Source organism: Papio anubis, chromosome 16, assembly GCF_008728515.1.
Source record: "Papio anubis isolate 15944 chromosome 16, Panubis1.0, whole genome shotgun sequence".
Classification (NCBI taxonomy): Eukaryota; Metazoa; Chordata; class Mammalia; order Primates; family Cercopithecidae; genus Papio; species Papio anubis.
The window spans coordinates 48,663,119-48,680,717 of record NC_044991.1 but is presented as its reverse complement, the minus strand read 5'-3'; the positions used below and the strand labels follow the sequence as shown (position 1 = coordinate 48,680,717).

The 17,599-nt window shown below is 38.3% G+C and overlaps 1 protein-coding gene across 1 annotated transcript in view; it reads right to left on the bottom strand.

The window, feature by feature from the left end:
• PAK5 (p21 (RAC1) activated kinase 5) overlaps positions 1 to 17,599 on the bottom strand; it is a 304,085-nt gene that overhangs the window by 168,625 nt on the left and 117,861 nt on the right. The window contains exon 2 of the mRNA XM_003905067.2: positions 1,424 to 1,573. The gene's annotated coding sequence lies outside the window, so the exon portion shown is untranslated. The remainder of the gene's footprint in view (positions 1 to 1,423; positions 1,574 to 17,599) is intronic.

Genomic DNA, 17,599 nt, shown 5'->3' with positions numbered 1-17,599 from the left:
GACCTACAAGGTCATAGCATACATTTCTTTTCCTCCCTTCCCTCCCCTATGGACATTGCACAATGGTTACATAATCTAAGATGTGAAACCCTCACTGCACAGACGATACGTTTCTCTGGTAACCATTGCTTAAATCCATATATTCTCATCTTTTTAAAGCACCAATTTGAAGTTGGATTTTAATTTTCCCTTCAACATTCCATCTATGAATAACCCAGTATGAAAGTTTTAATCTTGAAGTTATGCTTGACTGACCTAAGCCACTAGTCCTCAAAAAACTCTTGTTTCTCATCTAGAAGGACACCCTTCCCACAGGCTGCCTCTCAGTGTCTTGAGCAACAATGTTCTTAGAAGTCAGGAGCCATCCAGGAAGCAGGAGAAGAGCTGCAAACGCATCTGGAATGCTCAAGTCTCTGAGTGTTACAAGATAACCCACCTAGAATATGAGATTTCAGGGCAGAATTTTCTTTATTTTCACAATTTGACATCAACACCCTCTAAGTTTCAGAAGCAGGCCACAGACATATACATCATAAACAGTTCTTTGAAATAGCGGAATAAATTATAATCTGACTATTGTGTATTAAAACACCAATAGACAGCATACCCTGCATATGGAAATTAGAATTATATTTGGAGATTCATAAGGAGCTTGGGTGGTCATCTATGCCCAAATATCTTTCAAATTCATCCATCTCCATTGCCACATCCCTAAGCCAAGTCAGCAGTATCTTTTATGTGGGTAAGAGCACCCTGTTTTCAGCTCCTGCAACCCCATTCATACTAGTTGGCTATAATAAAGAAGAATGGCCTTTAAAAAATATAAATTCTTTCATTCACCTGCTAATGACTCTCCAATAACTTCCATCTTTATTAAAATAAAACGAAGACACTTTCCCACATCTAAACAGCTCTCAAGCTTCATCTCGTACATCCTGCTTCTCCAAAGCCCCTCTCTTAAAGTGATATTGGCCTGGTTTCCAAACCTTGAATATATCCACATGGATCCTGGTTCGTGACACATGGAAGGTATGATCTTCAAACCCTACTCAGCTGGATTTTTTCTATCACTCAGTGCTCAGCTCAAATTCTCTAAGTGTTCTGCTCTGACACTCAAACTAAAGTAGTCCCTCATCCCTTATCTCATTAACCTGCTTGTCGTGTTCATAAACATTATCAATGGTTGTCAGTTTCCTTTTCATTTATTTACTTACCCTTTCCACTGAAATCACTGGAATGTCAGTTTCTGCAAGGTCATAAGCTTGCCCTTTTAGTTTCCAGTGCCTACAATAGTTTGCAGGCCTATAGTAGTCACCCAGAGAATATTGTTGAATCAATACATGCATGTTTCTGTGTTTTTAGTATTGTTTAATTTAAAATACATTTTAAAAGGACAAAACCATAAGGTAATTTATTCCCCTACCTTTATATGATGGCTGTGGATGAATTAAAGACTCCAGAGGAGTGTGGCTATTTCTATTCTGCAGCTTTTCGTTGGTGCTTGTCAGTCTTCTTCATTTTTTCTCAGTGTTCATTTTGGCAAGAGGTGGAAGCATTTCACCACAATGTATTTCTGTAACAATATAGTACCAAAATGACTCAGAACCCCACTAACATTATGCTGTGCTTAAAAATAAACAAAACATATAGCCACATTTACTTTACATTCTCCCACATGCAGTGCATTCTTTTTTACTGTTTCTGTCATTTTCTCAGGCATGCAGCTACGGATCTGTATATTATTACCTGGATACCTCAGGGAGGATTAGACTCCTCTTAGTACCTTGGCTGCATCTGTACCACAGCATTTTCTCCACTATGAATAATTATTCTATCACAAATCCATCTCTCCAATAGATGGCGAACCTTGTTTGCTCCCTGACTCTCTGGGGCCTAGCCCACTAACTGGTAATCATACATTTTCAATACAGTCAATTCTTGATATTTGCAGTAGTTATGATTATGAAGTCACCACAAACACTAAGTTAGCAAATACTGAAGCATTGTTCCTAGGAAAAATAGAGGGTTAGGTTTCTGCAAGTCTCTGGCTCCAATATTTTTTTTTTTTTTTTTTTTTTTTTTTTGAGACGGAGTCTTGCTCTGTCGCCCAGGCTGGAGTGCTGTGGCCGGATCTCAGCTCACTGCAAGCTCCGCCTCCCGGGTTCCCGCCATTCTCCTGCCTCAGCCTCCCGGCTCCAATATTTTTGTCAAATAATCAATACATAACTCTGTTTTATGTGTGTCAGTGTGTATACATATTGTTGATTTATTAAGATGGAACTCACAATCAACAGCACTGTAGCTCATGCCTCAACAAAGATTTTCTAACACATGTGTTTTCTCCATAAGGCACGTGACAGCCTATTGTGCTTAGGAACATGAGACAGCATGTCAGCCCCACACTATGGGGCCATTTCAAACCATGGAATCACCAACATTAAGCACAAAAATGTAAAAGCTATGAGAAGGTAAATCTGTAAATATGAAATCACAAATAATGAGAATCAACTATATACATATTGGCTGAATCACAGTTATATGAGGATTATACAAATTCCCAACCTTGTTTATGGTTCAGCATACCCCTGCCATTTAAATGAGTAAATAATAAATATTATAGTTAGGGTAGAAAGGGACTACATACAGATTTTACATTCTTCATGAAAGACCCAGGAACCTAAAGCAAATATTATTTCTTATATTCTCTGTTGTCCTATTAAAAACACAAATTCCAGCAATCCTAACAAAATATTAATAACATTAATTGCAGAAATAGAAAAAGGAATCCTAAAATTCATGCAGAAACACAAAAGACTCCAAATAACTAAAGCAATCCTGAGCATAAAGAATAAAACTGGAGGCATTCAAGTACTTGATTTCAGATTATACTACAAAGTTACAGTAACCAAACCAACATGGTACTGGCATGAAAACAGACAAGCCAATGAATAGAACAGAATAAAAGTCACGGAAATAAATCCACACACTTACAGGCAACTAATTTTGACAAAGGCTCCACGAACATACATTGGGGAAAGGACAGTCTCTTTAATAAACGATGCTAGGAAAACTGGATATACATATACAGAAAAGTGAAACTAGACCCTTCTCTCTCACTATATGCAAAAATCAACTTAAAATTGATTAAAGACTTAAATGTAAAACCTAAACTATGAAACTACTAGAAGAAAACATTGAAGAAACATTACAAGACATTGGTCTAGGCAAAGATTTTTTGGGTAAGACCTCAAAAGAACAGGCAACAAAAACAAAAGCAGACAAATGGGATTACATCAAGCTAAAAAACTTCTGAACAGCAAAGGAAACAATTGACAAAGTGAAGAGACAATCTACAGTATGGGAGAAAATATTTGCAAACCATCCAAATAATAATAATCCAATTAAAAATGGACAAAAGACCCAAATAGACATTTCTCAAAAGAAGACATACAAATGTCCAACAGGTGTTTGAAAAAATGCTCAACATCACTAATCATCAGGGAAATGCAAATCAAAACCACAATGAGATATTATCTCAATCCAGTTAGAATGGCCATTATCAAAAAGAAAAAAAAGTAACAAATGCTGGCAAGGATGCAGAGAGAGGGAAATACTTGTATGTTGTTGGTGGGAATGTAAAGTAATACAGCCATTATGGAAAACGGCATGGAGGTTTCTCAAAAAACTAAAAATAGAACTACCATACAATCCAGCAATCTCACTGCTGAGTATATATCAAAAGAAAGGAAATCAATGTATTGAATAGATATCTCCACATCCATGTTTATTTCAGTGCTATTCATAATAGCCAAGATATGGAATCAACCTAAGTTTCCATCACTGAAAGAATGGATAAAGAAAATATGGTATATGTATACATTTAAATACTATTCAACCATAAAAAGAAATTAATTTCTGTCATTGGCAGCAATATGGATGGAACTGCAGGTTATTACATTAAGTGAAACAAGCCAGGCAAAGAAAATGTTCTCACTCACACATGGGAGCTAAAAAAATGTAGACCTCATGGAGGTAGATGGTAGAATTATGACTTCCAGAGACTGGAAAGGAAAGTAGGGAGCAAGAGAAATGAGAAGAAGTTGATTAAAGAGTATAAAAATACAGTTAGATAGAAGGGATAAGTTCTAATACTTGGGAGTGCCGTAGGAAAATTACAGTTAACAGTAATTTACTGTATATTTCAAAATAACTAGAAGAGAAGAATTGTAATGTTCCCAATACAAAGAAAAGATAAATGTTTGAGGTGATGGATATCTCAATTACCTTGAGTTTATTTTCACATTGTATACACATATCAAAACATCACATATATCCCCAAAATATGTACAATTATGACATATCTATAAAAAAATTAAATTACAGAGCCCAGGTATTTTCTTCTGCATGATATTAGTTATTGCTCCTCCAATTTTCAGACAAGTTCAAAGAAAATTTCCCTGAAAATAATTATAGGTTAATAGTTTGCCTTGTCCGTTATAGGTCAACCTAAATTCCTACAAAATTGCTCCATTTTTCTCTTTGGATAAGAATAAGAAATACTAGCTTTTATTTCATTATATACACCAGTTAACTGCAAGTACAGAAGGTTCATACTTAGTTCCTTGTATTTTCTGTAAAAATGCAAGTACTCTGTGAGAGGTACAATGGAGGGATCATACTTTACATGTCTGTTTTCCAGTGCATTTGAAAAATGTTTAAGGCCCCCTTAGAAATGTTTTCCAATTTAGTTTACTTCTCAGTATTTTCAAATAATTACCTTTAACACTGAGTTACTTGTACTTCATAGAAAGTAATTTGTTGCTAAAATTATCTTCTCAAAAACATGCTCTGTGTTTTAAACTATTATCGCTAGGATCTGTAGGGCTTAGTAAAAAGCAATGCCTTATACAGGCAACGAGAAATTCTAGAAGGATGGTTCAGACAGCTGCTTTTAAATTAATTCAAAATAGACTAAAATACAAGTAGACGTAATTTCTTTTCTGTATCTTTCGATACCCCATTCAAATAGTTTAGAGTATCAGCAGACAAGTCACCTTGTCAAGGAATGCAATTTTAAAATTGATATAATCGTGTGGGTCTACTGCATAATGATAAGATAATTCAACATATTTGACAGAAGTAATACTTTGATCCAGAAAAATAAAACTAAATGCATTTTGTAAATTTCTGTATTTTGTTAGCATCATTATATTACATTTTCTATATAACCATTTTGAGTTTATTTTCTAAGAATTCGTACTACTTTTAATTTTCTATTTACACTACAAATAGCCAAATTAATCAAAGAAATATTAGATATCATAAAATTACGTTAAGACATTCTCAAATCATCACTAAAACTCTCCTCTCATATTTCTTCCTCTTAAAACATGCCATTAAGAAGCCCTTACCCATATACCTCTGCTAAAGCCATATTACCATTACTGACTTAAAAAGCAGTCTGGGGTCTGGGTGTGGTGGCTCACCCTGTAATCCCAGCACTTTGGAAGGCAGCGGCAAGCTGATCACATGAGCTCATGAATTTGAGACCAGCCTGAGTAACATGGCAAAACCCCGCCTCCACAAAAAATACAAAAATGAGCTGGGTGTGGTGGTGCACGCCTGTAGTCCCAGCTACTTGGGAGGGCTGGGGTAGGGGGATGGCTTGAGCCTGAGAGATAGAGGTTACAGTGAGCTGAGATCACACCACTGTACTCCAGCTTGGGTGACAGAGCCAGACCTTATCTCAAAAAAAAAAAAAAAAAAAAAGAAAGAAATCTGAATGCTGAATGTTAGTAGACTATGTTCAGACAACAGCTATACCATTCTGAACATGTTGATAATGCACATTTTAACAAAAGGTACAGATGTCAATTAAATTTAGAATTTGCATTTCCAACCTTCAAGAGTAAGGAGTTGGTTTTGTATCCACAGACTGGCTCCACCTTTTACTAGCTGTACTATTTGAGGCAATTTATTATTTCCTGAGATTATTTACTCATCTGAAAGATGGAGATGAATACCATTTCCTATAAAATAGCCTACACAGAGTACCTGGCCAATAATGAATAGTAAAAAAAATTAGTGTGCATTTTTTACCAAGTACAAAACCACTCCAAGCAGCATTTTAGTCACTGAATTTAGCTCTTCAAGCCAAAAACCAATGGCCTGATATCTGTGAATAATTTGAAAAAGAAACAAGCAAACAAACAATCCTAAATGTCCTATCTTACCCACATTTTGACTTACATGTAAGATAAGCATCTCTATGGTTTGATATGTGTGTGTGTGTTATAAAAAGGGGTACACCCATCAGAGAAGCATAACTAAGCTTTCACATAAGTTTATGCCACTTTGTTTTTGTTTTCTTGTTTTGTTTTGTTTTTGAGACCAAGGAACAAGTCTCACTCTGTTGCCCAGGCTGGAGTGCAGTGGCACCATTTTGGCCCACTGAAACCTCCACCTCCCAGGTTCAAGTGATTCTCCTGCCTCAGCCTCCCGAGTAGCTGGGATTAGAGGTGCCTGCCACCATGCTTGGCTAATTTTTGTATTTTTAGGTAGAGACAGGGTTTCACCGTGTTGGCCAGGCTGGTCTCGAATTCCTTACCTCAGGTGATACACCTGCCTCGGCCTCCCAAAGTGCTGGGATTACAGGCCTGAGCCACCGTGCCCGGCCACCATTTTGTACTTTTTTTACACAGATTCTCTGGACATTTTACTCCTATATTGGGGATGTTGGCCATCAGATGCTCATTCATAATATACCTTCAAAACATATGGCACCCGACTCTGAGATATGAATATACTATTAGGCACATTGGTAAGTGACCAGTATAAATAATATATCCATATCTCAGAGTTAATGAACCTTCTTCTGTTTTATATACAATAGAACTTTAGAGTTTTAAAACTCTAAAATTTAAACTTAAAAATTTTTAAACTCTAAAATTCTATTGTATATAAAACAGTAGGAAGATTTACTATCAGCTCTACTAGTATAAACAGTCTCTGCATTCTTTTTTCCCCTCCTGACATTCAAGGATGGCAGCCCCTTATGCAAATACATTTCAAGGTAATTTAGAGACAGGAAAGGTTCCATCAGATCTGCAGTTTTAGAAAAGCTGGTGTATTACTCACCCTTTCATCCACTTTTCCTTATATCCAGAGATGCAATTTTGTGAGTAGTAGGTTTGATGCGTGGTCTGTGCCATTATGTTAGGAAAATAGGACTTTGTCCTCCCCTCAAGGAGAATGGCCTCAAGACCTTGCCCTCATTAATATTGAGTTCTGGCCAAATAAACTCCAGTGGGTTATGAAATCATGAAAGATGCTAAATCCCATTGAGTTAAAACATTCCAACAACTCTGAGACATTAGAGTAAGAGGAGAAAAAGAAGAAACTGAATTGAGAAAACTCATCATATAACATATTTTTTAACCTATTGTCTTTACTAGGATAGAACCTTTCCAAAAGAAAATCCACTATGGATCATCCTTCTTAGAAATATGTCTTCATCACTCTGCCAGTTTTTCTGTGTGTATACTTTATAGCAAGGATAATTTTAACACTTTCAGTTAGATGCTGCATTCCTCATCCAGTAGGTGAACTCCAAGTACACAAAAGGGTTCCATTACCGGGTTTGACAGTGTAAAAGCCAAGCAGAAAACAAGCTGGCAGAGACAGTTTAATACAAACCTCCTCTGAGGATTTGAAAACAACATCACATTTGTTTCCTGCTACTCATCTGCCCCTCTGTGATCTTTGTCTCTATATACGATAAAATATTTATAGCCAGAGCTCAGCATCTTTTCCTTCACTGTTGGAATAAGGTATGTTCTGCATCCAGAGGAGAAAGCAACATAACAGAAACTCTAAAAATCTGAATAAATAACTTTTGGTATGTAGAAAACCTAACCCACTCACCAATGGATTTTCTTTCATTCAAAACAAGAACGCTGTGACATATGGGACTGCATTTTTGCAGAAATTATTTATGTGTTTGTCAATTGCAGGAAATCCTCTGTAGAGAAAGTTCTCAGAGCATACAGAACTATAGGCTGTTTTGGGATTTCCCCAAATACAGATTGAGCACTATTTTATTTTTCTTTTCAGCTAATAATAAAACTCAGTTTTTTAAAACATCCTTACCTTTTTCTACAGGAAAATATCTGGTTTGAGTTTCTGGCCTCTTTGAGACATTTCCCTTGAGACAATAGAAATATTGAGCTTTCTAGGACTATGAACCATAATATTCTCACATTACTACTCTTTTTTTTTTTTCCATCTAGAGAGCAGTTTATAATGTGTTGGGTTTTATTTTTGGAGTAACTCTTCTTTACACTGAAAAGTCAAGTGAACAATTATGTTTAGATGTATTGGTTTTTCTGCTCCAATAGAAAAAGCACTTAAAGCCTGTATTAACTAGATGACCCAGGTTCTAGCCCATTGTACTTGCCTTTTAAATTTAATTGACTAAACTGGTCTGTCTCTGGGCTTCCTCATCCTAAAACCAATGTAATAACAGCATGTACTTCCTCTATAACACCTACTTACACAATTTTCAGAGGATTAAATACAATGATGTGTGTGCGAGAACTTTAGATACTCCAAGGTACTACACAACATTAGGTTTAGAAAGCTATTTTAATTCCTGTGTTTAAGTTACACGGAAATTAACTTAAAATTTAATCTGACACCTAAAATGGTAAAAGATAACAGTTTAAAGCTGCATCGTAATGTCTTGGAAGTGTGTGAATTCGCTAACCTTCACTTCAGTGAATCTACACCTGTCCAAGCTGATCCTGCTGAGTTTAGATTTCCTAAGACAAAAGATGAGATGGGAGAAGAGTGGTGACAGAGTTATACAGAGATAAATGTGCTACTAGGAAGTGAGTTTTTCATCATCACTCTCCTTCTTTTTTATTTTTATTATTATACTTTAAGTTCGAGGATACATGTGCACAACGTGCAGGTATGTTACATATGTATACATGTGCCATGTTGGTGTGCTGCAGCCATTAATTCGTCATTTACATTAGGTATATCTCCTAATGCTATCCCTGCCCCCTCCCCTCACCCCATGACAGGCCCCAGTGTGTGATGTTCCCCTTCCTGTGTCCAAGTGTTCTCCTTGTTCAATTCCCTCCTATAAGTGAGAACATGTGATGTTTGGTTTTTGTGATAGTTTGCTGAGAATGATGGTTTCCAGCTTCATCCATGTCCCTACAAAGGAAATTAATTTATCCTTTTTTATGGCTGCATAGTATTCCATGGTGTATATGTGCCACATTTTCTTAATCCAGTCTATCATTGATGGATATTTGGGTTGGTTCCAAGTGTTTGCTATTGTGAATAGTGCCGCAATAAACATACGTGTGCATATGTCTTTATAGCAGCATGATTTATAACATTTTGGGTATATACCCAGTAATGGGATGCCTAGGTCAAATGGTATTTCTAGTTCTAGATCCTTAAGGAATCGCCACACTGTCTTCCACAATGGTTGAACTAGTTTACAGTCCCATCAACAGTGTGAAAGTGTTCCTATTTCTCCACATCCTCTCCAGCACCTGTTATTTCCTGACTTTTTAATGATCGCCATTCTAACTGGTGTGAGTTGGTATCTCATTGTGGTTTTGATTTGCATTTTCTCTGATGACCAGTGATGATGAACATTATTTCATGTGTCTGTTGGCTGCATAAATGTCTTCTTTTGAGAAGTGTCTGTTCATATCCTTTGCCCACTTTTTGATGGGGTTGTTTTTTCTTGAAAGTCTGTTTGAGTTCCTTGTAGATTCTGAATATTAGCCCTTTGTCAGATGAGTAGATTGCAAAAATTTTCTCCCATTCTGTAGGTTGCCTGTTCACTCTGATCATAGTTTCTTTTGCTGTGCAGAAGCTCTTTAGTTTAATTAGATCCCATTTGCAAATTTTGGCTTTTGTTGCCATTGCTTTTGGTGTTTTAGACATGAAGTCCTTGCCCATGCCTATGTCCTGAATGGTGTTGCCTAGGTTTTCTTCTAGGGTTTTTATGGTTTTAGATCTAACATTTAAGTCTTTAATCCATCTTGAATTAATATTTGTATAAGGTGTGAGGAAGGGATCCAGTTTCAGCTTTCTACTTATGGCTAGTCAGTTTTCCCAGCACCATTTATTAACTAGGGAATCCTTTCCCCATTTTTTGTTTTTGTCAGGTTTGTCAAAGACCAGATGGTTGTAGATGTGTGGTATTATTTCTGAGGGCTCTGTGCTGTTCCATCAGTCTATATCTCTGTTTTGGTACCAGTACAATGCTGTTTTGGTTACTGTAGCCTTGTGGTATAGATTGAAGTCAGGGAGCGTGATGCCTCAAGCTTTGTTCTTTTGGCTTAGGACTATCTTGCCAATGCGGGTTCTTTTTTGGTTGCATAGGAACTTTAAAGTAGTTTTTTTCCAATTCTGTGAAGAAAGTCATTGGTAGCTTGATGGGGATGGCATTGAATCTATAAATTACCTTGGGCAGTATGGCCATGTTCACGATATTAATTCTTCCTATCCATGAGCATGGAATGTTCTTCCATTTGTTTGTGTCCTCTTTTATTTTGTTGAGCAGTGGTTTGTAGTTCTCCTTGAAGAGGTCCTTCACATCCCTTGTAAGTTGGATTCCTAGGTATTTCATTCTCTTTGAAGCAATTGCAAATGGCAGTGCACTCATGGTTTAGCTCTCTGTTGGTCTGTTATTGGTGTAGAAGAATGCTTATGATTTTGGCACATTGATTTTGTATCCCGAGACTTTGCTGAAGTTACTTATCAGCATAAGGAGAATTTGGGCTGAGACAATGGGGTTTTCTAAATATACAATCATGTCATCTGCAAACAGGGACAATTTGACTTTCTCTTTTCCTAATTGAATACCCTTTATTTCTTTCTCATGCCTGATTGCCCTGGCCAGAACTTCCAACACTATGTTGAATAGGAGTGGTGGAAGAGGGCATCCCTGTCTTGTGCCAGTTTTCAAAGGGAATCCCTGTCTTGTGCCAGTTTTCAAAGGGAATGCTTGCAGGTTTTGCCCATTCAGTATGATATGGGCTGTGGGTTTGTCATAAATAGCTCTTATTATTTTGAGATACATCCCATCAATACCTAATTTATTGAGAGTTTTTAGCATGAAGGGCTGTTGAATTTTGTCAAAGGCCTTTTCTGCATCTATTGAGATAATCATGCGGTTTTTGTCTTTGATTTTGTTTATATGCTAGATTACATTTACTGATTTGCATATGTTGAACCAGCCTTCCATCCCAGGGATGAAGCCCAGTTGATCATAGTGGATAAGCTTTTTGATGTGCTGTTGAATTCGGTTTGCAGTATTTTATTGAGGATTTTTGCATCAATGTTCATCAGGGATATTGGCCTAAAATTCTCTTTTTGTGTTGTGCCTCTGCAAGGCTTTGGTATCAGGGAGATGCTGGCCTCATAAAATGAGTTAGGGAGGATTCCCTCTTTTTCTATTGATTGGAATAGTTTCAGAAGGAATGGTACCAGCTCCTCCTTGTACCTCTGGTAGAATTTGCCCGTGAATCCGTCTGGTCCTGGACTTTTTTTGGTTGGTAGGCTATTAATTATTGCCTCAATTTCAGAGCCTGTTATTGGTCTATTCAGGGATTCAACTTCTTCCTGGTTTAGTCTCAGGAGTCTTGGCTTCAAAGAATGTCTTTATTTCTGCCTTCATTTCATTATGTACCCAGTGGTCATTCAGGAGCAGGTTGTTCAGTTTCCATGGAGTTGAACAGTTTTGAATGAGTTTTTTAATCCTGAGTTCTAGGTTGATTGCACTGTGGTCTGAGAGACAGTTTGTTATAATTTCTGTTCTTCTACATTTGCTGAGGAGTGCTTTACCTCCAACTATGTGGTCAATTTTGGAATAAGTGTGATGTGGTGCTGAGAAGACTGTATATTCATTCATTTGGGGTGGAGAATTCTGTAGATGTCTATTAGGTCCACTTGGTGCAGAGCTGAGTTCAATTCCTGGGTATCCTTGTTAACTTTCTATCTCATTGATCTGTCTAATGTTGACAGTGGGGTGTTAAAGTCTCCCATTATTATTGTGTGGGAGTCTAAGTCTCTTTGTAGGTCTCTAAGGACTTGCTTTATGAATCTGGGTGTGCCTGTATTGGGTGCATATATATTCAGGATAATTAGCTCTTCTTGTAGAATTGATTCCTTTATCATTATGTAATGGCCTTCTTTGTCTCTTTTCATCTTTGTTGGTTTAAAGTCCATTTTATTAGAGACTAGGATTGCAACCCCAGGCTTTTTTGTTTTCCATTTGCTTGGTAGATATTCCTCCATCCCTTTATTTTGAGTCTATGTAGGTCTCTGCATGTGAGATGGGTCTCCTGAATACAGCACACTGATGGGTCTTGACTCTTTATCCTTTCTGCCAGTCAGTGTCTTTTAATTGGAACATTTAACCCATTTACATTTAAGGTTAATATTGTTATATGTGAACATGATCCTCTCATTATGATGTTAGCTGGTTATTTTGCTCATTAGTTGATGCAATTTCTTCCTAGCATCAATGGTCTTTACAATTTGGCATGTTTTTGCAGTGGCTGGTACTGGTTGTTCCTTTCCATGTTTAGTGCTTCCTTCAGGAGCTCTTGTAGGGCAGGCCTGGTGGTGACAAAATCTCTCAGCATTTGCTTGTCTGTAAAGGATTTTATTTCTCCTTCACTTATGAAGCTTAGTTTGGCTGGATATGAAATTCTGGGTTGAAAATTCTTTTCTTTAAGAATGTTGAATATTGGCCCCCACTTTCTTTGGGCTTGGAGGGTTTCTGCTGAGAGATCCACTGTTAGTCTGATGGGATTCCCTTTGTGGGTAACCCGACCTTTCTCTCTGGCTGCCCTTAACATTTTTTCCTTCATTTCAACTTTGGTGAATCTGACAATAATGTGTCTTGGAGCCGCTCTTCTCGAGGAGAATCTTTGTGGCATTCTCTGTATTTCCTAAATTTGAACGTTGGCCTGCCTTGCTAGGTTGGGGAAGTTCTCCTGGATAATATCCTGCAGAGTGTTTTCCAACTTGGTTCCATTCTACCTGTCACTTTCTGTACACCAGTCAGACGGAGATTTGGTCTTTTCACATAGTTCCATATTTCTTGGAGGCTTTGTTCATTTCTTTTTACTCTTTTCCCTCTAAACTTCTCTTCTTGCTTCATTTCATTCATTTGATCTTCAATCACTGATATCCTTTCTTCCAGTTGATCGAATCAGTTCCTGAAGCTTGTGCATTCATCACGTAGTTCTCATGCCATGGTTTTCAACTCCGTCAGGTCATTTAAGGACTTGTCTACACTGGTTTTCTACTTAGCCATTCGTCTAATCTTTTTTCAAGGTTTTTAGCTTCTTTGCGATGGGTTCGAACTTCCTCCTTTAGCTTGGAGAAGTTTGATCATCTGAAGCCGTCTTCTCTCAACTCATCAAAGTCGTTCTCCATTCAGCTTTGTTCTGTTGCGGGCAAGGAGTTGCGTTCCTTTGGAGGGTAGAGGCACTCTGATTTTTAAAATTTTCAGTTTTTCTGCTCTGTTTTTTCCTCTTTGTGGTTTTATCTACCTTTGGTCTCTGATGATGGTGACGTACAGATGAGGTTTTGGTGTGGATGTCCTTTCTGTTTGTTAGTTTTCCTTCTAACAGTCAGGACCTTCCACTGCAGGTCTGTTGGAGTTTGCTGGAGGCCCACTCCAGATGCTGTTTGCCTGGGTATCAGCAGCGGAGGATGCAGAGCAGCAAATATTGTTGAATAGCAAACGTTGCTGCCTGATCATTCCTCTGGAAGCTTCATCTCAGAGGGTTACCGGCCGTGTGTGGTGTCAGTCTGCCCCTACTGGGGGTACCTCCCAGTTAGGCTACTTGGGGGTCAGTGACCCACTTGAGGAGGCAGTCTGTCCGTTATCAGATCGCGAACTCTGTGCTGGGAGAACCACTACTCTCTTCAAAGCTGTCAGACAGGGACATTTGAGTTTGTAGAGGTTTCTGCTGCCTTTTGTTTGGCTATGCCCTGCCTCCAGAGGCGGAGTTTACAGAGGCAGGCTGGCCTCCTTGAGCTGTGGTGGGCTCCACACAGTTCGAGCTTCCCAGCTGCTTTGTTTACCTACTCAAGCCTCAGCAATGGCAGGCACCCCTCCCCCAGCCTTGCTGCCACCTTGCCATTCAATCTCAAACTGCTGTGCTAGCAATGAGCGAGGCTCCATGGGCGTGGGACCCTCTGAGCCAGGCATGGGATATAATCTCCTGGTGTGCCATTTGCTCAGTTGGAAATGTAGAAATCACCCGTCTTCTGCTTTGCTCAGCTGGGAGCTGTAGACTGGAGCTGTTCCTATTCGGCCATCTTGGAACTGCCCCTCCACTCTCCTTCTTTAAAACAGGGATTCTTAACTGGGGGTCATAACTGTCCCTGGGCCCAATTAGATAGACTTCAAGGATTCCATGAATTTGGATAGAAAAAAAATTATTTTTATTTTTATTAGTCTTTAACAGGCAACAAATCCTAGTAATACTGGAAGGAGCTATGACCAAAAAAACACAAACCCTTTCATATTACAAGTGTTGCAGATGCCTTGAAATATCATGTATACTTTAATGCAAGGCAGTTAGTAGACTTGCCATTAGATCTTCTTATACTGCAAAATCAAGAAATATATATCACCATAACACACATTTATTTTATTTCATGTTTTGATAGCTCTGTATCGACATTATTGCCTTTTAAAAATAATCCTAGGTATTTTATTTTACACAGTAAAAAATTATGTTGCCACTGTGATAACAGCAATCCCATTCCCAGGTATATACCCCAAAAAACTGAAAAACAGGCACTGAACAGAAATGTAGTATAGGAATGTTCATAATGATACTATTCATAACAGCCAAAAGGTGGGAACAACTCAAATGACCATCAAGAGGTGAGTGGATAAATAACATGTAGTATATCCAATCAGTGGGATGTTATTCAACATAAAAAGGGATAAAGTATGCATACATGCTAGTGTGGATGAACCTCAAAAACATGTCAGGGGAAAGAAGGCAGGCACAAAAAGTCACATATTTTATAAGTGTACTTATATGAACTATGCAGAATAGGTAGATCCATAGACACAGACAGCAGATTTGTGGTTACCAGAGACTTGGGAACAGGAAAATGAGGAGTAACTGTTTAATGGGTACAGGGTTTTATTTTGGAGAAATGGAAATGTTTTGGAATTAGATAGAGGTGGTAGTTGCATAACTTTTTGAATGTACTAAACGTCACTAAGTTGTTCATTTTAAGTGAGTTAATTTTATGTTTCATAAATTTTATCTCAATAAACATGCAAAATAAAACATTAAAAATTGACCCCTGGTCTTCTGGAGACTGCCAAAGACCTCTGTAGCACAGCAGAAGGATTAAACCCTGGATATAAATGGTTTCCCACCATTATATGGGCTCCTCTTCCCTTGGCTCAATTGAAGGACTGGGGCTTGGCATCACTTAACAGTGATCCAGATTTTCCTAGCAAGCTAGAGTGCTCCCTGAGGGCTCCACAGTTACATAGGAGCAAGAATGTTGGCCAGGCATGGTAGGTCACACCTGTTATTTCAGCACTTTGGGAGGCTGAGGTGGGCGGATCACCTGAGGTCAGGAGTTTGAGATCAGCCTGACCAACATGGTGAACCCCATCTCTACTGAAAATACAAAAATAGCTTAGCCAAGCATGGTGGCTCGTGCGTATAATCTTAGCTACTCGGGAGGTTGAGGCAGGGGAATCTCTCGAAGCCAGGAGGTGGAAGTTGCAGTGAGTTGAGAACATGCCACTGCACTCCTAGCCTGGGTGACAGAGCAGGACTCCATCTCAAAAAAAAAAAAAAAAAAAAAAAAATGTAGCACAAGGCTTGCTATCAAAGCCATGCATAGTTTTGTGTGTGTGTGTTTTTAAAATGTACTTCCAATATTAACTGGGAAATATAGTCCAGAAAATAGAGCATGACTAAAAGCTTTCCAGGTAAAGGCAATATTTAGCTATCACAAAAACTACATATTTAAAATGTCCAGAAGCCATAGACTTTAATATTTCAGTGGTAGGGTTTTGCTGTGCTGTCACTTCTCCCATACATCATGATTTGGAAATATCTTCATTCTAGGTGTAATGCTTCTAGAACTTTATTCCTTTAGGTTATTTTTAAAAATTCAACAAATATATGTTATAATATCCACTATTAACATGTGCTATTAAGAAAGAAAAAGAGTTGGTCTAGAATGAGAGTGACGGAAAATTACTAGAGAAAGAAGTTAAGAAGGAGGCACCCAAGAGTTGGGATTCGAAGGGAAACTTGAACAAGCTGAGTGAGTGAGTGTTATAGGCAGCAGCAGGGTCAACAGTCATCCAGGCCAGTGAGTTAGCATGTACAAATGTCCTGAGGTCATCAGTGTTTATAAATAACAGTGAAGACTTGTTTGGCTGAAGCAGAGTCAGTGAGGAAAGAGAGGTATAAAAACAAGGCAAGGTAAGTAGCCAGTGACCAGACCACGTATGGCTTTTCAGGCTACAGTAAATATTTTGGATTTTACTTTAAGTCTAGTAGAATCCCTTGGAAGAATTTTTTTTTTTTTTTTTTTTTTTTTTCCTGAGATGAAGTCTTGCTCTATTGCCCAGGCTGGAGCGCAGCTCATTGCAAACTCCACCTCCCAGGCTCAAGTGATTCTCCTGCCACAGTTGCCCGAGTAGCTGGGACTACAGGCGTGTGCCACCATGCCTGGCTAATTTTTGTAGTTTTAGTGGAGACATGGTTTCACCATATTGGCCAGGCTGGTCTTGAACCCCTGACCTCAAGTGATCCTCCCGCCTTGGTCTCCCAAAGTGCTAGGATTACAGGTGTGAACCACCGTGCCTGGTATCTGTTGGAAGATTTTATTGGTCTTACAATAAAGTTCAATAAAATGAGGAAGCCATTGATGAGCTTGGAGCAGCAGGTGCATGACCTAATTCACATTTTAAAAATTTTCCTGGAATTGGTGGAAACACTGCAGGAGGGAAAAATTGAAAGTGGGAATATTAGTTAAGAGGCTATCAAGTTTGCACAGGTGAAGGATGGCAGCGGGTTTGCACAAGGGCAGTAGTAGTAGTGGGAACAGTGAGACGTGGTTCGATTCTAGATGTATTTTGAAACTTTAGTTGACTCATTGATGACTTTGAGGTGCAAGGGAAAGTATTTTGGCCTGAGCATCAAGATGGATGGGAGTGCTATTTACTGAGCTGGAGAGAATCAGATTTAAACGTGTTGGTTAGAAAAATCAAGGGTTCAGTTCCAGATGCCATGATAGATTATAAAAATAAAATATGGCCTCAATTCTTCATCTTTCACTGTATACATCCTTTTTTTTCAGGTAACATTATAGGTCACTCCCTCTCTGGCTCTAGGTTTAGCTATGTGATTTGATTTGCTCCATGGGACATTACCGACATCCCCATATTTTCAAATACTTGTGCATTTCAAACTGTTCTTGCATCTCTGCCATCATCATGAAAACATGTCCAGGCTGGCAGATGCAGAATGAGAAACATAAGAAGAGAAGCCATGTGGCC